The following is a 24,995-nucleotide window of genomic DNA, read 5'->3' on the forward strand; positions in this document are numbered from 1 at the left end:
TAGCTCAACAAGATTGCAAAACGGCTGAGCTGATAGAGTATTCGGATTACTGTTTTGGAACCGCGGGTTCATGTTCTACTCTAAGCATCACAATGGAGAATTTTCTAAGTGTATCTGCGGAATAATATCGACTTATGGCCACTCGTTATCTTCTTCACCTTACTTTAATCTCAAGAAATTAATAAAAACTGAAAACTTAATTGTCCCAAAATATTTCACTTTTAGAGAACGGTTCAAGAAAAATTATTTCGCATTAAATTTCTCATCAAATCTCCCACGATCGACCACGAAACGATTTTACTCACGCACGACTTTTTTCTGTCATGCTCAAGAGACAACAAAATTATGTTGGCACACTCACGAGAAAGTCCCGACTCTCGAGAAAATCCCGACTCGCGGTTGAAAAATATTTTTCCATGAAGCGGACAATAATTTTTTTAATGGGTCTCAAATCATACGATTTTTATCGAACGAAAATTTATTAATAAAATGTATAACCCCTGCATAACCACTTGTTTGCTCTTTCAATTTTTATGCATCTGTAGACAGAAATGGATTTTACTGAACTGAATATTGAGGACCATAGTAGAAGTCATTGTGTAAAACTTGAGCCAAATATAGTAAGAATTGCGCACTTTAGGGCTGAAGAAGGAAAATAGGCAAATCAGTTTATACGGGAGCTGTATTAAGCTATAAACCGATTCATGCCATATTCGACACGTATGTTAAAGGTCATGAGAGAAGCCGTTGCACAAAATTTCAGCAAAATCGGATAATAATTGCGTCCTCTAGTGGCACAAGAAGTCAAGACCCCAGATCGGTTTATATGGCAGCTATATCAGGTTGTGGACCGATTTCAACTATTTTTAGCACAGTTGTCGAAAGTTATAACAAAACACGTCGTGCAAAGTTTCAGCCAAATCGGATGAGAATTGCGCACTCTCGTGGCTCAAGAAGTCAAAACCCCAGATCGTTTTATATGGCAGCTATATCAGGTTATGGACTGATTTTAACTATTCTAGGCACAGTTATTGAAAATCATAACAGAACACCTCATGCCAAATTTCGGCCAAATCGGACAAGAATTGTGCCCTCTAGCGGCTCCAGAAGTCAAGATCCCAGATCATGGACGAATAATTTTAGTTCATACGGGTATTTGACACCACACACAGAGGGAGAAAATCGAAAAAATTTCAATATATAAACGCACACAATTTCCACAATTTCAATAAATAAAAATTAAAACTAGTATATCCCAGAAACCAGTGGAGATATTGTACACCTCAAATGGACTTTTTGAAGATTTGGAAACCTGAAAAATTTTTTTAAATACAGTGGTGACCAATTTTATGAGCCTACCAAAAATCGCCCGAACAATATTTTTGAGCTTTGACATTTTACAAGCGATGTTGCTAACACCTCAGCTCTTACCATTCCAAATGCCAAAGAGTTATCTCTCCTCGTTCTCACAAGGCATACTTTTTCGATTTTCTCCCACTGTGTGACAGGTCTGTCGTGTTGTCTGTGATTAATCCACCTGTTGTTTGGCAATTTCTTTTCAATAATCAATAAAATCCTTCATTTGTGCAGATTTCATTCTCTTAGTAAAACTAGTTCGACTCTCTACCCATTGGGCGAAATAATGTAGACAAAAAGAAAATTCATTGACCAACCATAAGAGACAAACATAAAGAGATACCTCAGTTAATTTACAAAATATTAAGATGGGATTTATTTAACAACAGATTGAACTGTGGGTCAACAAAGGAAATAAATCCATCCACACCATATATTCATTTAATAAGTGTCAACAATGTTGGTATACAAGCAATATATTTTTTTAAAAATTTTCTACGTTTTTCGAGAAAGTAAGGAAAGGGTCACTAAAAAGGATATTTTGGAAATATTAAATCAAGATTTTAAGTGCAAATTTAGATTGCATATTTTTTGAATATGTATCCCTATTTGTATACCCTCTATCATCTATTTTTACCACCTTATATTCTACGTCGTACTTTTCCACCTGACCCTCCACGGTTGGAAAGCGCTGTTTCTTCTGAACGAATTCAGCTATCCATTCCAAATTCTGCACTTATACTTCTTAATGATTGCAGCACTTTGGCATTTTAAAAGGACCAAATCAGGCTATCTTCCAATTTTAACCGATTTCTCGATTTGTTATTATTATTTTTTGTTTTTTAATATTACTATTATCGGATGTTCAATTTATCATGCCATACATATATGACTTTAACACCTGTGGCAAATATGGTCCGAAACGTCTTAAGTGTGATGTTTATAAACCGATGGTCATACAGGGTGGCTGATGAAAGCCGCTACCAAAAAAAAATGTAATAACTTTTTTTCTATTTAATAATAATAATTTAATAATTAATTTAATTAATTAATTAATTAATTTAATTAATAATAATTTAATAATTAATTTAATAATTTAATTTAACATGAATAAAAGAAAAATGTATTCCATACACCGAAAAAAAAATGTAGCAATATTCATCAGCCACCCTGTACGTTACTGTTTTAGCATTTAGATATCCCATGGGGTGAACATTTTTGAATTGTGAGTTTTCTTATCGTTTTATTGTTTTCTCCTCATCAAGGCGAAATAATGAGACCAAACTATAATTCTAATAATAAAGATGTCCTAAAGACAAGTGATTCAATAAAGTGGTGACAAATGTCAAATCAAATACTAATTGGTTTAACTAAATATAAGGACTGGAATATTTATTCTGCATTAACCTGCCCCAGCGAGTAGTTTACTACGGTAACCAAAGCGTATTAAAATATTCACTAATTAACATAATTCGTTGGAAGCAATTAAATATACAGTTGTCATTTACCTACAACATATTAATTGTCTTCAAACTGTTTTTCCTAAATAATCGGTATTTGGTTAAGCGCAAGTGGTAAGAGGTTTCGAGTGTGCATGCACACAGAAAAATGCTCATCGTAACTGTGATTTAATACATACTACAACTTGGTTTATGATATTTTAGTTAATTCTTAAAGAGTTAGAAATTTAACTTTTGTACACATAAAACTAACTATGCACGAGTACAGATAAACGATTGCATAAACGATTACTTTTTAAATAAGCGAGAACTTTACTAAACATGGGTCATCGTTGATGATACCTTTTCCGAATTCTATTGCTGTATGATCTACTTAAAGAAATTTGAATTTTTAGTTCAATAATTAATATCCATTTCTTGAATTCACAAATATATGCTCGAAAGTAAGAACAATTTAATAAAATTATTTCGAATGTTGAGTCACTGTGTCTCAAAATAGAATATGCCAAACGTAAACAAAAAAGCATGAACATATTTGATGGAGAAGAGTTGAAAAATGTTTTGTTTTTTTCAAACAACAGTGATGTTGATGAATGCGTATAGCGTCTCATGAATGCGTAGAGCCTCTCAACTTCAGCAAAAAGTAAAGTAAACGTATGGGGGTGCGCACATGTGGAATTAAATGTGTTGTATAATAAATATGAGTTTGCCAATCTCCAATTGGACCCTCCAAAGAATTCAGATATAGCTATTTTTTCAACAGCTTTCATTCGAGTTTCAATGTTTGTAAGTTCATATTTTACTTGTGACAAGTGAAAGTGAACTAGTACAACGTATAAACAATTTCGTAGTTGTTAAAAAATGCTGAACTCATAACGAACATATAATTCTTGAGGACTATATAAAGTTCAATTCTGCTCAAATTTTGTTCATTTTAACTAGTGTTGAGTTTCAAAATTTGCCAGTGTGACCTGTATCACAAACTTCTTTGTAACGAACATACTGTAAAGTATACCGCTCTACTCGCTTCTCGATTCAATTTAGCTTGCCTTTTCTACTGCCCCTCAATGAGTTATTGTTAGTAAGATGAAGGTGCCAGATAATCAACAAATTTTGCATCTACGCTAACTGTGGTACGAAATGGTGATGACATTTTTCCCAATTCTATGATTGTGGGGAAAGTCAAACTTGCCATGACTCTTAGGTAAACTTTTCATATATTTTAGGAACTTTAACTATTTTTACTGTAGTTTTTTCTAATCCTGAGTTATTGTTTTTTTTTTATTTTATGTAACGGTTATATGACTGCTGTAATATATCTGTAAGTCTCAATAAAAATTTACATATATTTATATGCCACACCAAGAATATCAACTATGAAATATCACACTTTACAAGAATAATATAAACATTTTTGAATACAGTTTTATTGGGGAAGTACTACTTTTTAGTAGCTGTGCAAAATTTCCTCCCTACTTGAACGTTGGCGACATTTTGATGTTTAAGTCACTTCGGTTATTGAAAAACTGTTATGAACTTCGTCTATTCATATTCATCCTTAATATTCGTCACAAAATCTTGCAATTTTATCATAAAGGAGTTTATCTAGTTTTGCCCCCCACAAGTGCTTAGTGGGGAAAACACATAAACCAACCTTCTCCCTCCCCTCTCAAAAGACCTCAGAATCCGATAGATAACCAGGAGCCACATGTAGGAGATAAAACCCTTCCTCGCGGTAACACATAAAAGTTCTTACCTCTAGACCAAAATAGTTACACTACGTCAATAGCTGTAGTATTTAATAAAGAAATCAATAAAACTAAAATGGTGTTCCGAAATATCATTCCCAACAATTTTGCGAAATATCTACTACGTCATCTTTTTGGGGTTAGCTTCGGTTAGCTTGAAAACCGCCATCTCTGTAACCTGTCCAGTGCATTTGTAGTACATCATATTTGGCCTTAACTTTCTAAAAAGGATTTGATTTTTGCTTGCTATTCTAAATAGCAAAAACAAGTAAGAGCGTGCTAAGTTCGGCCGGGCCGAATCTTATATACCCCCCTCCCATTTGTCGAGTTCTATGCGCCGTATCTCTTTTTAGGCAAACAAATAATATTGAATAAGAACTGTTATGCTATTGGAGCTATATCAAGTTATAGTCCGATTCGGACCATAAATGAATGGTGAACATTGTTGAAGTCATTGAGTAATATTTCAGTTCATTCGGATAAGAATTGCGCCTTCTAGAGGCTCAATAAACAAAATCGGGAGATAGGTTTATATGGGAGCTGTATCAAGCTATTGAACGATTCAAACCATACTAGACACGTATGTTGAAGGTCATAAGAGAAGCCGTTGTACAAAATTTCCCCCAAATCGGATGGGAATTGCGCCCTCTAGAGGCTCAAGAAGTCAAGATTCCAGATCGGTTTATATGGCAGCTATATCAGTTTATGTGCCGATTTGCGCCATACTCAGCACAGTTATTGGAAGTCATAACAGAACACCTCATGCAAAATTTCAGCCAAATCGGAAGAGAATTGCGCCCTATAGAGGCTCAAGAAGTCAAGACCCAAGATCGGTTTATATGGCAGCTATACCAAAACATGGACCGGTTTGAACCATACTTAGCACAGTTGTTGGAACTGATACCGAAACACTACGTGCAAAATGTCAGTCAAATCGAACGAGAATTGCGCCCTCTAGAGGCTCAAGAAGTCAAGACCCAAGATCGGTTTATATAGCTGCCATAGCTCCGTCTGTCTCTCTGTCTGTTGAAATCACGCTACAGTCTTTAAAAACGGAGATATTGAGCTGAAACTTTGCACAAATTCTGTTTTTGTCCTCAGGTTTAGTTCGAAGATGGGCTATATCGGACTACTATATCTTGATAAAGCTCCCATATAGACCGATCCTCCGATTTGGGTCTTAGGCCCATAAAAGCAACATTTATTATCCGATTTTGCTGAAATTTCGGACAATAAGTTGTGTCAGGCCCTTCGACATCCTTCGTCAGTTTGGCTTAGATCGGAACAAACTTGGATATAGCTGCCATATAGACCGATCACTAGATATAAGGTCTTAGGCCCATAAAACCCACATTTATTATCCGAGTTTGATGAAATTTAAGACAGTGAGTTGTTTTAGGCCCTTCGACACCCTTCGTCAGTTTGGCCCTGATCGGTCCATGTTTGGATATAGCTGCCATATAGACCAATCCGCCGATTTAGGGTCTTAGGTGGATAAAAGCCACATATATTATTCGATTTTGCTTAAATTTGGGACGGTGAGTTGCCTTAGGCCCTTCGACATCTTTTTTCAAAATGGCACAGATCGAATCAGATTTGGATGTAGCTGTCATATATACCGATCTTCCGATTTAGGGTCTTAGGCCCATAAAAGCCACATTTATTATCCGATTTGGCCAAAATTTGGAACAGTGAGTTGTATTAGGCCATGTAGGCCAATATCTCGATTTGAAGCCTTGGCCCCATAAAAGTCGAATTTATAATCCGATTTCACTGAAATTTGACACATTTACTAATGTTAGGCTTTTCGACATCCGTGTAGGAGATGGTTCAGATCGGTTTATTTTTTTAGATATATCTGCTAAAAAGACCAATATTTTGTTATACACAATTGAACAATGACTTGTACTTATTAGTATTTGGTCCAAATAGGAACATATTTCCATATAACTGCTATGGGGCATATGGTGTGGAATTTTCACCGGATTTTGATAAAAGGTGGTTTACATAAATACCCGAGCCAAATGAAATCGTTTTTTCCTAATAGCTTATAAGGGATGCCTTCTAGGAAAGAACAGAGAGTACTACCTCATAGTTGTACACTCTTTAACAGCGAAGGCAATTTCATAGTCCACAAACAAATTCACACCGTCCTGTTTTTTTTGGCTACCTTACATGGTGAAAATTGTGGAAAAAGGAAGCTGTAATGCCATGGGAAATATGCAGTAATGGCGAAAAGCTGCACTCCCAACAAATACTTGCCAGCATGAAGTCTGCAAAGAAAAACTTTTGGCAAACACAACACAGAACGAGATTTAGTACCTGTAACAAAAAAACGCATTCAGTAATACACCTCAGTGAGTTTTGTGTATGCACAAAAGCCAAAAAAGCAGAGGAAAAAAATGCAGTTTGATTATGTTTTTACCGTTTACAAGTTTCGTCAAAATTTTTTCTGTGCGGATGCAGTGGTTCGGGCAGCTAGAGTCGTGTTCTATATCCAACCTAGACCGAAGGTTCAAAAACCCTCAGTTGTTAACATATTCTCCAGTCGTTTTCCCACCCTTTGTGCAAACAAATCCCAAATAACCATTGTTTATCCGGAAAAGGGAAAGCGCGAACACCAATGGTGCTCTACACTTCAGTAAATAACGAAATGTATTGGCTTCAGTCCTTTTGTGTGTGTTGAAAAAAGCAAACTGAACGACCGCACTTTGCACATCGACGCAAATGTGTCTGTAAATTTGAGAACTACAAATGCCACAAAAATAAAAAAACTTAATGCCTGACTTTGCAATGAGAAATAAAAAACTCACGACTCTCGACTCAGGCAAAAACTCCACATTTAATTTGCGAGTATAAACGGATATTAAATTTCGCAAATTTTATTCTTGTTTTGTTCGTTTTTTGCTCTTTCTGCACTCTTAATGCACTTTTATTATTTTGTGCACACAGCGAGTGAAGCTGTACACTACAGATGCAACTTAAGCGACAGCATCGATGGCAGCGACGGCTTCGACACCGGCGACAACGTCCAAATAATGCAAATTTCAGGTTTGAATGGAAATTTTAATATATGCGGTTTTTCATGTCACGAGGAGCCAACAGCAACAAAAACCCTAGAATTAATAACAAAACAATTTTGACATTTGCGAAATGCATGTGAATGAACCCATAAAACAGTCACATTTTTTAACGTTAGTCCCTTTTTTATGTTGGCTTCCGTAATTCAGTTTCCCTGGAAGGCCAAAATGTGTGCTACGAATAGACTATGTTAAGTCATTTTTGCATTTTAAAGTCGGTGGTTAGCCAGTTCAATGGTGAAATTTAATTAAGTGTATGTGGACATATTCACGCATAAATAAAACCGATTAGGTTTCAGGGGAGAGTTAAGAAAGCTTATGCAAATAAGCTTAAATTTGCAAACATTTCGCTAAAAAAACAACTTTCTATGTATTTCATTTATGCAAGCAGCTAAACCAACAGAACAAGTAGATTTGTTCATTTAGTCGATTTTGACCTATGAATATGGTTAAAAGCTTAGACTAAACAAATGACCTTATGAAATTATACACCACAAAGGGAAAGGAATCTTCCCAAAATTTGGCCCACCGCTTTTCTCGTTATCTAAACAGTTTGTCGCAATCTGTTCAGATATAGATATATCTCCGACTTTGAGTAATTTAAAATAATGTGGTTATTTGCCAGCAAATGTGACGAAATTATTCTCATGGGTGTTTTTATACCCACCACCGCAGGATATGGGGTATATTCATTAAGTCATTCCGTTTGCAACACATCGAAATATCAATTTCGGATCGTCGTAAAATTCTAAGACGATTTAACGATGTCCGTGTGTCTGTCCGTCCGTATGTTGTAATCACTCTACAGCCTTAAAAAAATTGAGATATTGAGCTAAAATTTTGCACATATACGTCTTTATGATGCACGCTGGTTAAGTTCTTGAACGGGCCAAATCGGACCATATTTGGATATAGCTGCCATATAGACCAATTTTCCGATAAAGGTTCTAATGCCCATTAAAACTTTATTTTTCATCCGATTTTACTGAAATTTTAAGCAGTGAGTAGTTTTGGGCCTCCCGACATCTGATCCAAATACATGGTACATATCGGACTATATTTATATATAACTGCCATATATACCGATCTGCCGATAAAGGGTCTGAAGCCTAAAAAGCTTTATATATTACCAGATTTCACTGAAATTTGAAACAGAGGGTTAGCTTAAGTATCCCGATATCTGGCCTAGATATGGATCAAATCGAACTATATTTAGGTATAGCTGCGATATAGACCGATCTCCAGATAAAGGGTCTAAAGCCTATAAAAACTTTATTTTTTAATCGATTTCGCTGATATTTTAAACATTGAGTAGTTTTACGCCTCCTAACATAGGAACCAAATATGGTTCTAATCGGACTGTATTTAGATATAGCTGCCATATAGACCGATCTGCCAATAAAGGGTCTGAAGCCTATAAAAGCTTTATTTATCACCCGATTTTACTGAAATTGGAAACAGTGGGTAGTCTTAGTTCTCCCGACATTCGTCCAAAATATGGTTCGGATCGGACTATAGTTAGATATAGCTGCCATACAGACCCATATCCCGATGAAGGGTTTGAAGCGAATAAAAGCTTTATTTTTTATTCGATTTTGCTAAAATTTTAAACAGTAAGTAGTTTTAGACCACCTGCTATCCGACCCAAATATGGTAAAGATCGGACTGTCATAACTGTCATATAGACCGATGTGCCGAGTAAGGGTCTAACGGCCATAAAAGCTTTATTTATTATCAGATTTTGTTGAAATTTGATATACAAAATTCAACAGTGACTTATATTTATAAGACCATTCAATGTCCTTGCCGAATTTGGGTGCATAATTTGTCCAATATTAACCGGATTGTGACGAAAGGGGTATTTACATATATACCTGAGGTGATGGGTATTCAACCCAGCTGAAAAACTCTACCCAAGTTCATCAAATTCTGCTCAGAATTAGCTTCGGCTTCCAATTTAGGGTAGGGGTATTATATAGTAGGCGCCGCCGGACTTGTCTTTTCTTACTTATTTATTCTAATATTGAGTAATTATCTATTTGTCAACATTCACAGGAAACGATGAAGCTATGACTATAAGAAACACAATAATTGTAATTCATGTCTTTTCTCTAATACTACCAGTGAAATTTAGATTGTGTTAACCTTTTTTTTGAAGAGTATGTTCAGGAAAATTTTATTAAATTTTTTTCTCACGGAAATGGTATCCAAACTTTGATAAATATATATATATTGTTTTCAAAGAATATTTTATGAAAATTTTCTCCTTAAAAATCATCAAACTTTAACCCTTTAAGGGTTTTTATCATTAGAGAAACTTCAAATAAATTTAATCTTAAAAAAACTCTTTACAATTTTTGCATTTAGAGACATATTCACAGGATTTTTTTTTGGAAAATTTCATAAAATTTTCTTTAGTTTATTAGCTTTTTATTAATAAATCAATGATAGTAATTAACATTTTGTCCTTAGAAACTTTGTTTTTTTTAGAAAATATCATTGAAATTTTGTCCAAATATGATTTTGTTTGTTTTGGATTTTTACTGCCGTGTGATGTGCACCAATTCATATATTCGCGTGTTTTAGTCGAACTGAATAACCAATCGAATGTTACACACAAAGGGGCCTCCTTTTTAGTGCGACACCTCTTTGTGAAGAAGTCTTATATGGCTGACATACCAAATGGTGCAGTACCTCTCAAATGTCACCAACATTAGGAGGGGATAACCACCGCTGAAAATTTTCATGATGTTCTCGCCAGGATTCGAACCCTGGCATTCAGCGTCATAGGCGGACATGCTAACCTCTGCTATAATAATTTTAAATATTTCATTGAAGAATTTTTTTTCTAAAATTCGCTTTTCAAAATAATAGAAGTATTGCCAAATACTTATATCCAAATACTTTTTAAGCTAATGGCACTAAGTGCAAAATTAATTAATAAACACTTAAATCATTTGTGTACCTGGAGTAATAAGCTTTTTGTTGATCACTTTGGCATATCTATGATGCATGGGGTCTCAATAAGTTACTGGTATAATTTACAGGGTGATCTTGGGATAGACGGATTTTGTGCCAGGTATTACGCATTGCGTTCTATAGCTCCTCCGCATTTGGCAAGCGGTTACCTGTAACATAATTTCAATGTCTCCCCATAAATGTTCTTTGGTGTAGAGGTTAGGAGACAGAGCAGTTCACGGCTTAACCTAAACCCCATTGACCTGAAACCACCCCTTGCCAATTTACTGGTATGTTTTCAGTCATTATCTTGTTAGAATACCAATTTCAGAACCATATTCCAGCCTGCATAATCTAGCATTACTAGCTCTCATGTTATAACATAGCCATGATGTCTCTTACTTCATTATGGGACCTATACAGTTGCACAAAAAACTCGAACGTATCAATACTCTTGCCCAACCATGTTTTACTGTAGTTTTTGTTAATTGTGACTTATACTATGTATTGGGCAGGCCGGCAGACGTCTGTCTAGTCTATTGGTACACAATATGCACTTTCATTTTTCAATCGGTCAATCGATATGTTCTTTAGCAAACTCAAGTGTACAACAGTATACTTCTTGGTCAAAAATGACACCATTCTTGGACTTTTTGCGAATAAGTTATATTCCAAAAATTGTTTGCGAATTGTGGGACCAACTACAAATCAGATTTAGTCCCTCTTGAATATATTATGAAGACGCAGTAGGGTTACCTTTGCTATATCACAAAATCGACGGTCATCAATAGTTGATGGTCTACGTTTGAGTCAGTGTGTTTCCTGCTCTTTTGATATAATAAGGCTTTTGCAATCATTTTATCCAAGTATCCCACTATTTCTTTAATTAATCTGTACATTTTTATACCCTCCACCATAAGATGGGGGGTATACTAATTTCGTCATTCTGATTGTAACTACTCGAAATATTCGTCTGAGACCCCATAAAGTATACATATTCTTGATCGTCGTGAAATTTTATGTCGATCTAGCCATGTCCGTCCGTCCGTCCGTCTGTCTGTCGAAAGCACGCTAACTTCCGAAGAATAAAGCTAGCCGCTTGAAATTTTGCACAAATACTTCTTATTAGTGTAGGTCGGTTGGTATTGTAAATGGACCATATCGGTCCATGTTTTGATATAGCTGCCATATAAACCGATCTAGGGTCTTGACTTCTTGAGCCTCTAGAGTGCGCAATTCTTATCCGATTGGGATGAAATTTTGCACGACGTGTTTTGTTACGACATCCAACCACTGTGCCAAGTATGGTTCAAATCGGTTTATAACCGGATATAGCTGCCATATAAACCGATCTTGGGTCTTGACTTCTTGAGCCTCTAGAGTGCGAATTTCTTATCCGATTGGAATGAAATTTTGGACGACGTGTTTTGTTATTATATCCAACAACTGTGCTAAGTATGGTTCAAATCGGTCCATAACCTTATATAGCTGTCATATAAACCGATCTGGGGTTTTGACTTCTTGAGCCTCTAGAGTGCGCAATTCTTATCCGATTGGAATGAAATTTTGCACGTAGTATTTCGTTATGATATCCAACAACTGTGGCAAAATTGGTTCAAATCGGTTCATAACCTGATATAGCTGCCATATAAACCGATCTTGGGTCTTGACTTCTTGAGCCTCTAGAAAGCACAATTCTTATCCCATTTGACTGAAATTTTGCACATAGTGTTTTGATATCACTTTCAACAACTGTGCGTATGATGGTTCATATCGATCCATAATCTGATATAGCTGCTATATAAACCGATCTTGGGTCTTGATTTCTTGAGCTTTTAGAAGGCGCAATTCTCATCCAATTTAACTCAAATTTTGCACATAGTGTTTTGATATAATTTCCAATAACTTTAGGACGTATGGTTCAAATCGGTCCATACCCTGATATAGCTGCGATATAAATCGCTCTGGGATATTGACTTCTTGAGCCTCTAGAGGTCGCAATTATTATCCGATTTGCCTGAAATTTTGTACGATGGATTCTCTCATGACCATTAACATACGTGTTTTTTATGGTCTGAATCGGTATATAGCCCGATACAGCTCCCCTATAAATCGATCTCTCTATTTTACTTCTTGAGCCCACAAAGGGCGCAATTCTTATTCGAATTGGCTGACATTTTACACAGGTCTCCAACATATAATTTAATTGTGGTCCAAACCGGACCATATCTTGATATCGCTCTAATAGCAAAGCAAATCTTTTCTTATATCCTTTTTTTGCCTAAGAAGAGATGCCGGGAAAAGAACTCGACAAATGCGATCCATGGTGGAGGGTATATAAGATTTGGCCCGGCCGAACTTAGCACGCTTTTACTTGAAATTATTGTTTAAAAATTATTAAAAACAATTGCGAAAACTTTATTGTGACTTTTCCATATTCAGTTTCCACTTTCTTTATTTAATTTTATAACAAATTATTTATACTCCTATGTGATTCAGTGCGTATACGTTATCTTGAGGCATTTAAAGCCAAAGCGCATACGCCCCATTGTACTCATAAAGTAGTTGCGGCCGAATAACAACATAACATAGCAGTTTTTCTAAGCGCCATGATGTTTTTCTAGATCCTTATAAGCTTTATCGATCGACTACCAATCACCTCCTAATTGGACTTTGTCTTGTAAAATATTACCATACGTATTTTTACACCGCTAATGTGGAGCATGGTACCAAATTATTCTGGACTTGATTTGAAATATACAGATCGAATTTTTGGTCAGATTGCCATACGATTTTGCAAGTGTCACTTTTTTGGACGAAGGACAAACCTCTTTTTAATTTTGAAAAAAATCGGTTAATATCTAGATATATGTATATAGCTCCTATAACTATCTCATATGTTATATACGATGTAACCTTTTTGGCTTCAGCAGCCAACGCTTTGCTCCAATTTTACACAACTAAGCAAAATGTTATCAAAATCAGTTCAGCACCCATATATATTATCCATGTATATCATTTATCCTATATCCAATTTTATACCCACCACGGAAGGATGGGGGTATATTCACTTTGTCATTCCGTTTGCAACGCATTGAAATATCCTTTTCCGACCCTATAAAGTATATATCAGCGTTAAAATCTAAGATCTAGATATGTCCGTCCGTCTGTCCGTCTGTCTGTTGAAATCACGCTACAGTCTTTAAGAATAGAGATATTGAGTTGAAACTTTGCACAGATTCTTTTTTTGTCCATAAGCAGATTAAGTTCGAAGATGGGCTATATCGGACTATATCTTGATATAGCCTCCACATAGACCAATCGGCCAATTTAGGGTCTCAGGTCCATAAAAAAACACATTTTTTATTCGATTTTGCTGAAATTTATGACAGAGAGTTGTGTAAGGACCTTCGACATCCTTCCTTAATTTGGCCTAGATCCATCCAGATTTGGATATAGCTGTAATATAGACCGATCTGCCGATTTAGGGTCTTAACCCCATAAAAGTCATATTTATTATCCGATTTTGCTGAAATTTAGGACAGTGAGTTGTGTAAGGCCCTTCGACATCTTTCGTCAATTTGGCTCAGATCGGTCCAGATTTGGACATAGCTGCCATATAGACCGATCCTCCGATTGAGGGTCTTAGGCCCATAAAAGCCATATTTATTATCCGATTTTGCTGGAATTTAGGACAGTGAGTTGTGCTAGGCTCCATCAATATCCTTCCTTAATTTTGCCCAGATCGGTTCAGGTTTGGATATAGCTGCCATATAGACCGATCCTCCGATTTAGGGTCTTAGGCCCATAAAAGCCATATTTATTATCCGATTTTGCTGACAGTGTGTTGTATTAGGCTCATTGACATCCTTTTTAATTTGGTCCAGATCGGTACAGATTTGGATATAGCTTGATACAGACCGATCTCTCGATTTAAGGTCTTGCGCCCATAAAAGGCTAATTTTGCCAAAATTTTGGACAGTGAGTTGTGTAAGGCCCTTCGATATCCTTCTTCAATTTGGCGCTGATCGGTCCAGATTTGGATATAGCTGCCATATAGACATATCCTCCGATTTGAGGTTTTGGGGTCATTCAAGGCGCATTTATTGTCTGATTTCACCGAAATTTATGACAGTGAGTTATGTTAGGCTCTTCGACATTTTTCTGAAACTTGGCCCAAATCGGTCCTGATTTGGATATAGCTGGTATATAGTCCGATATCTCGATTTAAAATCTTGGCTCCATAAAAGGCGCATTTATAATCCGATTTCACTGAAATTTGACACAGTGATTTATATTAGGATTTTCGACGTCCGTGTCGTATATTGTTCAGATAGGTTTATTTTTAGATATTGCTACTTAAAACACCAATATTTTGTTATACACCGGTGAACATTAACTTGTACTTACAAGTGTTTGGTCTTAATCGGAACATATTTCGATATAGCTGCTAAGGTATGAATTTTTCACCGGATTTGACGAAAGGTTACTTAACGCCTTTTTACTTGTTACAGCTGAAATGACAATAACAAAATCTTGCAGGAGATATTCTATTCGATATCCAAATAATTTTTGCAGAAAAACAAACTTGACTAGATTTAGTACAGCATCCATATATGTATATCAACCGTAGTTATTTTATCCTCTCTGCTCCGATCAATGTTTGTTTTTCCTTGAACATGTGTAATACAATTTCATCAAAATATAAAAGTATAGAAATCGTTTAGAAGCATATGATAATTAATGCATGGTTTGATTCTTTTCAATGAGAATCATTTACACAATTTTGATTCCTCTGTAATATTTTCTGTTATTATTTCGATTCATACCTACCAATGTCGGTTGCATTTTTATGAGAAATTTCCTTCCCTACACTATGCCCGGGAACATTTCAATTAATTTTCATAGACTTTGTTTAACCTTGATTCATAAATTATGAATTTTTTGCAACTCTTTGGTGATTCAATTTTGCTCTTAAATTTTATTATGTGCTTCGCCTCAAACTTTTGAAATCTTTAAAAGCATATGAAAGAAAATATTTTTTTTTTTTTCGTATTAAAGTTCCTCTGGGCAAAGGATTCATAACTTCCAGCAGGGGTGGCAGTTGTTTTATTCCTTCCTACTGATTTAAATTTCATTGTTCACTTACCATACTTAAGCTCATAAAACCGATTTGGTATGCTCGTATAAACCGTGCAAAAATTTTATGAAAGCAATTAAACTTTTTACGGTTCTTTGCTATTTGCCTTATTTTTTCAACCTTTGTTAGCAATACATACACTCACACACACAAGTAAACAAACACAGCCTAATAAACACAAAAATGATGTTGCAACACACGGGAATGTACCCCACATTACCTCTACATGCCACCCATCCCGCAATGTTTGCCGTGCGCGAAAATTTCAACGCCATTGGCATTTGGGGCCAATGTTGTAATGGAAATCCTTTTCGATCTCTTTCCATTTTTCATTGTCTTTCTCAGACTCCATTGATTTTGAATGTGGGTGAGTGCATGGCAGCGGGCATCATGGTAGCGAAATTTCAAATCTATTGTTGTAAGTTGATATTGATTAATGCCTTTCTGCTGCATTCATACCAAAGAAAGGAAAAATCTGCTTTTTCATTGATAGTAGCGCTTATATATAAATATTTGTTTGTAGCTTTGATATGGGGTGTTTATTAAATATTAATCGATTTCTTGTTATTTTTACTCTTCTTTTTTGCAGATACTCATGTTAAACATACTCGAACAAATTTATCATCAAGTAAGTATCATGGCAATCAAACGGAATTTGCATAGATCTCCCAACCTCCAAACAAGTTGAATAATTTATTTTGGATGATGACAACAGAACCAATATCCTAAAAAGCATATTTCTAAGAACGAACATTTGATGATGCATACTCTAATCGTTATGACCCATCGTAAAAGGAATTATAGGGAAAAAAAAATAGAAAAGTTGGATTGATTCACAAAGAACCATTACCCCAGAAATTTTAAGAAGGATAGGGGCTTTATCAGCTGACTAATGCTAAAGACTATTTCTCTGGAAAAGAGGAGATTTTAGTTTGAAATTATTTAATTTTTTTAGAATATTCTCATTAAGCTAAAAAAAAACCGCACACTTTCAGAGATTTATTTTTCCCAGAAGCATACAACTGATGAGAGTATGTTGTCAATGTATCTATATCGGTGACAAACGACCTCTAATGAAGGACAACCATAAAAACCACTTCGATTTACAGTGTTCAACGATTGAAGTTTAATTTGAAAAATGCCATTAAGTTGGCAACTACACAACTACACACACACTCGCATGCATTCATTTCATTTATCGTTGGAATTGGGTAAACAAAACATCGATGTCGTATCTGTTTTTCTCTGTGAGCAAATAAAAATAAACTGAAAATTCGTTGCGTTTATTCCTAAAAGAAACTGAAACAACAAACAACTGACTCCGGCTAGTCCCCTGTTCCTGCTGCTGCCCATGCACATTTGCAATCAGCGAATCAGTGTGTATGAGGTTGTGTATCTGTCTGTGTGTGTGTGTGTGTGTGTGTGTGGAACTAAACGTCAATTAAAAACGGTTGGGTATGAAATAAACAACAACCCTCAATGAACAATATCTGGCCCACACGCACGAATGTGCAAACACAGATAGCTAACTGTCCATGCATAATCACACATATGGATGTATCCTTTTGAATATTGCATGTGTGTGCATGTATTCACTTACACTTGTATATGTTTATGCAACACATACTCACTGCATGCGATTGAGATGTACATATGTGCACGTATGCAGCATGACATACATTTATAAACAAACACGTTCACCCCAACGCCCGCTCCTGTATTCATGAGGCAGCTCAGAGAAGGATCACGGTGAAGCGGTGCAACAAAATACCCAAAACGCCCTGCAAAGTCCACTCAATGGTTGTAGGCAGTCAATGGCACGAATTGTTTTTTGCAATAGGAGCAGCACAGCATAGGTAGTTGCTTGAATCACGACGTACGAGAGAGAAAAGTGAAATATCTGTGTTTGTGTTTTATAAAGTAATGAATAAATTGTCAATATACGATGGCAATGTTGTTGCCGACGACAACAACATGAGTCCAGTTATATAGGTGCTGGGCATCACTCTGGACTTCGTTCTATGAGGCAAATTAACAAATGCGGGGGGTCCCAAAGTATTATGGCATGAGTTTGGGGAAACGTGACAATGTGGGACACATGAAAAATATCGACAAATTTTAGTTCGAAAACAAAAGATCTGCATGAACTTAAGTGAACGAAGACCGAATCTTTCTCTTTGATAATAACAAAAGAAAAAAAAAGAAAAAAAAAATGTGTAAGTTTGGCCGTACCGAACTTTGGATACCCAACACTATTGGCATATTATTCACTCTATTTTATGATAACTCCATAGTTATGTCCAAATATGGTTTGGTCTGGATCACATTTGATTTAAGTTCAGAGAAATCTTATACATGCCACAGGTTCAGCGAAATCGGGCAATAAATCCACTTTTTGTTGGATTCAGGCCTTAAATTGGAAGCTCGGTCTATATGGCAACTATGTTTTAGTATTGTCTAATCTGGACCATATTTGGGTCAGATGACGGGAGTCTTAATACAACTCACTGATTCAAATTAGGAAATTCGGTAGTAAATGCGGCTTTTATAGGTTTAAGACCCTAAGTAGGCTGTTCGGTTTACGTGGCATCCGATATGGACCATATTTCGGTTGGATGTCAGGAGTCTTAATATAGGTAAGTTTTAGTTAGGATGAAATGAGGGATAGAATATTAATCCACCCCATGCCACTATGAACATACACCTAGGCCACAGTGGCAAGTTTCAAATTCCAGCGACATCGGATGAGACACATGTTTTTTAAGGGCCTAAGACCTTATGTATGTATATATGGCAGCTTTATCTAAATATGGACCGACCTAGACTATATTCGGGTCGGATAACGGTTGCCTTACATCAACCCACTGTGTCTAATTTCGGCGAAATCAGGTAATTAAGTGCGCCTTTTATGGGCTTAAGACCCAATCAGGAATAGGGGCAAATTCTCATCAATGAGTGCTGTCCGATTCAAGTTTTGTCGCAATGCGACACCTCCTTTAAGTTTTTACATAGCTTAGTGTCTCATAAATGTTCCCAGAATTATATAACCACCGCTGAACATTTTGTTTGATGGTCTAGCCAGGATTCGTACCAAGCGTTCAGCGCCATAGGTAGTATATCATATAGAAAATACGGGGGCAACATTTTTCATTTAATCTGATGGGAAAAAGCCTTCCGTTTCTACCAGAAGGCAATGAGGGAGATAAGTTTATATGGGCACTACACCAAACGTAAACCCCTATGCCTCCCATTTGAAAGTAATGCAAATTTGGATCAAATCGTTTACTTCAAGGTGGAAGATATGTAAGAGTTCGGCCGGGCCGAATCTTATATACCCTTCACCAAATCGCATTTGTCGAGTTATGCGCGGTATCTCTTCTAAGGCAAAAAAAGGAAAAAATAAAAGATTTGCTCTGCTATTAGAGCGATATCAAGATATGGTCCGGTTCGGACCACAATTAAATTGTATGTTAGAGACCTGTGTAAAATGTCAGCCAATTCGAATAAGAATTGAGCCCTTTGAGGGCTCAAGAAGTAAAATGGAGAGATCGATTTAAAAAGGAGCTGTATCAGGCTATAGACCGATTCAGACCATAATAAACACGTTTGTTGATGATCACGAGAAGATCTGTCGTACAAAATCTCTGGCAAATCGGATAATAATTGCGATCTTTAGAGGCTCACGAAGTCAAGAAACGAGATCTGTTCATATGACAGCTACATCAGGTACTAAACCGATTTGAATCTTATTTGACACAGTTTTTGAAAGTAAGAATAAAATACGACATTCAAAATTTCAGCCAAATTGGATAGGAATTGCGCCCTCTGGAAGCTAAAGAAGTCAAGTCCTCAGATCGGTTTATATGACAGCTACATCAGGTTATCGATCGATTTGAACCATACTAGGCATAGTTGTTGGATATCATAATAAAATACTTCGCGCAAAATTTCATTCAAATCGGATAAGAATTGCACCCTCTAGAGGCTCAAAAATTCAAGACCCAAGATCGCTTTATATGGCAGCTATATCAGGTTATGTACCGATTTGAACCATAGTTGGCTCAGTTGTTGGATATCATAACAAAATAGGTCGTGCCAAATTTCATTCCAATCGGATAAGAATTGCGACCTCTAGAGGCTCAAGAAATCAAGACCCAAAATCGGTTTATATGACAGCTATATCAGGTTATGGATCGATTTAAACCATACTTGGCACAGTTGTTGAATATCATAACAAAACACGTCGTGCAAAATTTCATTTAAATCGGATAAGAATTGCGCCCTCTAAAGGCTCAAGACGTCAAGACCCCAGGTCGGTTTATATGGCAGCTATACCAAAACATGGACCGATATGTCTCATTTGCAATACCAACCGACCTACACTAATAAGAAGTATTTGTGCAAAATTTCAAACGGCTAGCTTTACTCCTTTGAAAGTTAGCGTGCTTTCTACAGACAGACGGACGGACGGACATGACTAGATCGACATAAAATGTCACGACGATCAAGAATATATATTTATATGGTTGCCCAACAAGTAATTTCCGATTTTTCATATAGTCGGCGTTGACAAATTTTTTCAACGGCTTGTGATTCTGTAATTGCATTCTTTCTTCTGTCAGTTATCAGCTGTTGCCTTTAGGTTACTTTAGAAAAAAAGTGCACGAAATTTTGTTTACATTTGTTTGTTTGGCGTCAATTTTAATATGGAGCCCACAAAGGAGCATTTTCGTCATATTTTACTTTATTATTTCCGCAAAGGAAAAAACGCGGAGCAGGTTGCTAAAAAGTTACGAGATGTGTATGGTGATAAAGCCTTTAAAGGAAGACAGTGTCAAAATTGGTTTCGCAAATTCCGTTCTGGAGATTTTTCACTTAAAGATGAGCCACGTTCAGGTCGGCCAAATGAAGTTGATGATAGGAGAGAAGTTAAATATACCAAAATCAAACGTTCATTATCACATAAATAGTCTTTGACTGGTGAAAAAACTTGATATTTGGGTACCACATGTATTGAAAGAAATTGCAAGGGTTTGATATTACGGCATAAATTTGCGTGTTTTTCATACATGAGAAGTGCATCCTTCCAACAAATGGTTTGTTCTTAATGGAATGGTTTATATCCGAAAATCACAAAATCATGAAAAATAGTTAAAATGAACCAAAAATTTTCCAGGTGATACGGGTTTTTAGGGATTTTAATCGAATTTTGAAGCATGGCTGCAATATTGCCATTGCCTCTGCATTCGGTATTGTTTTCGTAGCAAATACGGTTGGTTACTTTACTGTCAATATCGTATGGAAACAATAGAAGCACATTTGGTATTGAAGTTTCTATTTGTAATGTTTGCTTGGCTGTGAGTAGTATTATTTATAATACTTTTAAAATAATTGTCAATTCATGAAGAACATTTTATTTTTCTGCAAAAATAAAATTATTTTGTCTGGTGTCAAAAAACTGTTTTAATAAACATTTCAACATGCGATTATTTACTTGGAGTTGCTCAACGGAAAAGGCCGGAGATACAACATTCACCGCATAATATCTTCCAAAATACAATCAAATTTTGGCCAGTCTTTATTGCTTTGTATTCTGTCCATAACGTTTGGGTTATTTTATTTTTATTCGAGCTGGCAATGATCCAGCGGTGAGCAATAAAGACGATTCAGTTTTGCAATTCACGAAAACCGATTCGCTGGCGCTATCCTCTAGGTATGACACGAACACAGTTTGTCTCTCTCTATGATACCAAATAGCAAACGGTGCCTGTACAAACTTCATAATAGTCCTTTGAAAAACTCCATTCTCACCTGAGCGTGAAGTTTCGGGGGAGCTCAGCATCGGCAAAGTATGAAAACGCATACTGTAATGGACTCAGTAGGTTTGCGTACTCCAGTATTTCATATGATACAAAATGTAGAAAATATTCGGGGAACGGGCCGGTTTGCAGGAACATGCAAACGTATGTAATCCTGTGAAATATTGTAAATCTGCCACATTTACTGGTCCCACTGCCACAAATGGCAAATAACAAAGCCCGAATATCAACAATTTGCACTCACCGACAACATCAACACACAATGCATGCAACTCAAACAGGAGCTGGCACAGCCATTGCATTGGCAATTGCAAATGCCAACAGCAGGTCAAATGCAAGATGACACTTTGTATGCATGCCTCGCCAGCATCCGAGTCCTGTGTGTGCGAAGTGTGTGTGTTTGCTTTTTTGTCTTCTTTAGTTGCCATGCATGACAATAAGCAACATGCATCATGATGTACACATTCCAAATAGTGTTGGTTGTTGATGTTACCGATAGCAGCCGCACACAAACACACACACACATACACATTCACATACACGCTTGAATACGCACATGGGTAAAGAGTTTTAAGATGACTCAAAACTAAGGCCTATCGTTAGGCCTTTAAATGGAAATATTAAACATATGATTGGATAACCACCATAGGGTTACAAATGTGCCTCCTAAGAGTTTAAGCAGTTTGATAGGTTGATGAATCTGTATTATGCATATATTTAAATGTTTAATAACTGTATTTAGAACTGGTCGGTCAAAATATCCCTTCTATACTATCTTAATCAAGTTATATTTCATAAACAAACACAGGTGACATGGCTGCCAAGATTTCTCTTAAAAATCCAAATATATTTCTAACTGAAATAGGGGTGGTAAAAAAACAACTAAATCAGTAAGTGCTGGATAGTCTTAATGAAATTTTTTGCAAGTGCTAAATATTAACCGATTTTTTCCGAGACAAAAAAAAACATTCTATGAAATCTTCTCCTGACGAAAATCATCAAATATATTGTTCTAAAAAAAAAAAAAATATCTTAAGGTTAAAATTAAAATAAATAACAAGTAAAATTATGCAAATACAAATATTTTAATACAAAAAGTCAATGAAATTTTCAATAAAGACAAAGTTTTAAAAAAATACTCTTTTAAATGAGTTTGTATCTATAGAAAAAAATTAATTAACGTTTTTCTATGGACAAAATGCCGATGCCCTCCACCATAGGTTGGGGGTATACTAATTCGTCATTCTGTTTGTTACTCCTCGAAATATTCGTCTAAGACCCCATAAAGTATATATATTCTTGATCGTCATGACATTTTAAGTCGTCTGTCCGTCCGTCCGTCTGTCTGTCGAAAGCACGCTAACTTTCGAATGAGTAAAGCTAGCCGCTTGAAATATTGCACAAATACTTTTTATTAGTGTAGATTGCTTGGGATTGTAAATGGGCCAAATCGGTCCATGTTTTATTGGGTTGCCCAAAAAGTAATTGCGGATTTTTTAAAAGAAAGTAAATGCATTTTTAATAAAACTTAGAATTAAATTTAATCAAATATACTTCTTTTACACTTTTTTCTAAAGCAAGCTAAAAGTAACAGCTGATAACTGAAAGAAGAAAGAATGCAATTGCAGAGTCACAAGCTGTGAAAAAAATTTTCAACGCCAACTATATGAAAAATCCGCAATTACTTTTTGGGCAACCCAATATATAGCTGCCCTATGAACCAATTTTGGGTCTTGATTTCCTGAGCCACTAGAGGGCACAATTCTTATCCGATTTGGCTGAAATTTTGCACGAGGTGTTTTATTATGACTTCCAATAACTGTGCTGAGTATGGTTCAAAAAACAAAAAAAAAAAAGGTTCAGCGTAAAAATCTAAGACGATCTAGCCATGTCCGTCCGTCTGTTTGTTGAAATCACGCTACAGTCTTCAAAAATAGCTACATTGAGCGGAAACTTTGCACAGTTTCTTACTTTGTCCATATATAGTATAAAGGACTATATTTTGATATAGCCCCCATATAGAACAATTTGCCGATTTGGGGTCTTAGGCCCATTAAGCCCCATTTATTATACGATTTTGCTGAAATTTTGGACAGTGAGTTGTGTTAGGCCCATCAACATCCTTCGTTAATTTGGCCCAGATTGGTGCAGATTTGGATATAGCTGCCATATAGACCGATCTCTCGATTAAAGTTCTTGGGCCCATAAAAGGCGCATTTATTGTCCGATTTTGCCAAAATTTAAAAAAAAAAAATTAATAAAAGGCGCATTTATTGTCCGATGTCGCAGAAATTTGGGACAGTGAGTTGTGTTCTTCGACATTTTTCTGCAACTTAGCCCACATCGGTCCTGATTTGGATGCAGCTGCAATATAGACCGATATCACGGTTTAAAGTCTTGACCAAATAAAAGGCGCATTTACAATCAGATTTCACTGAAATTTGACATAGTGACTTACGATAGGCTTTTCAACAACCATGTCGTATATGGTTCAGATCGATTTGTTATGGTCCAACATTCTTATATGCACTTTCCCATGAATTTTTTGTTTAACCAGTAAGGAAAGGCAAAAGTCAGGCGGGGCCGTATTTATAATACCCTACACCTACCCTACAATTATAAATTCGGGCAATATATAAATATATATGTAAATGAGAGCTATATCTAAATCTGAACGTATTTTGATGAAATCTTGCACATATGTTAAAATCAGTAAATAAACAATCCGCGAAATTGATTGATGAAAATTTGGAGATATGTTAAAACCAGTAACAAAACATTCCATGCCAAGTTCTGTGCAGATTGGTTGAAAATTGTAGCTACTACGGCCATTTAAGTACATATCGGGCGATACATATATATGGGAGCTATATCTAAATCTGAATCGATTTTTACCAAAATCAATAGCGTTCGTCTTTGAACCAAAGAAGTGATATGTGCAAAATTTCGTGATGATTGAACAACAAATACGAACTGCACTTTGATTACAAGAAAACATGGACTCATAGACTGAGTCGTCACTTTCTGATTCGATCGGTATTCTTATCAATAGGTCTAGCTCTTCTCCTTCTTAGTGTTGCAAACAAATGCACAAATCTATAATACCCTGTAACACAGTGGTGGTGTAGGGTATAAAAATGGAGAAGTGTTGTCTTGTATGGATAAGCGTTGTCCGAATAAAGTTTAAGCTCAATCACAAGCGACCTTCACTTTATGGCTGTGTCTGAAATGGTAAGCCACTAAGCGACACCTCATCGTTCCCATGTTTCCAACTAGCCTGAAGACCTTACACATTTTGCTGCATTAGCCAGGATGTCATCTTTGCTGACATGATCTCATTCAGAATTTGAATGAGATGACCTCCTCCTTACGCAATCAAAATTCGGAACCGTTTTTCAGTGCATGACTATTCTAGACCACTGTGCTGCTCTGCC

At 36.1% G+C, this 24,995-nt stretch overlaps 1 protein-coding gene across 2 annotated transcripts in view; it reads left to right on the top strand.

Moving 5' to 3' along the window:
* LOC106081260 (protein O-mannosyl-transferase TMTC2) overlaps window positions 1-24,995 on the top strand; it is a 209,406-nt gene that overhangs the window by 81,482 nt on the left and 102,929 nt on the right. For both annotated transcript variants that reach the window (XR_009397521.1, XM_059364451.1), the window contains exon 3: window positions 16,332-16,370. The gene's annotated coding sequence lies outside the window, so the exon portion shown is untranslated. The remainder of the gene's footprint in view (window positions 1-16,331; window positions 16,371-24,995) is intronic.

Source organism: Stomoxys calcitrans, chromosome 3, assembly GCF_963082655.1.
Source record: "Stomoxys calcitrans chromosome 3, idStoCalc2.1, whole genome shotgun sequence".
In the NCBI taxonomy this organism is placed as follows: Eukaryota; Metazoa; Arthropoda; class Insecta; order Diptera; family Muscidae; genus Stomoxys; species Stomoxys calcitrans.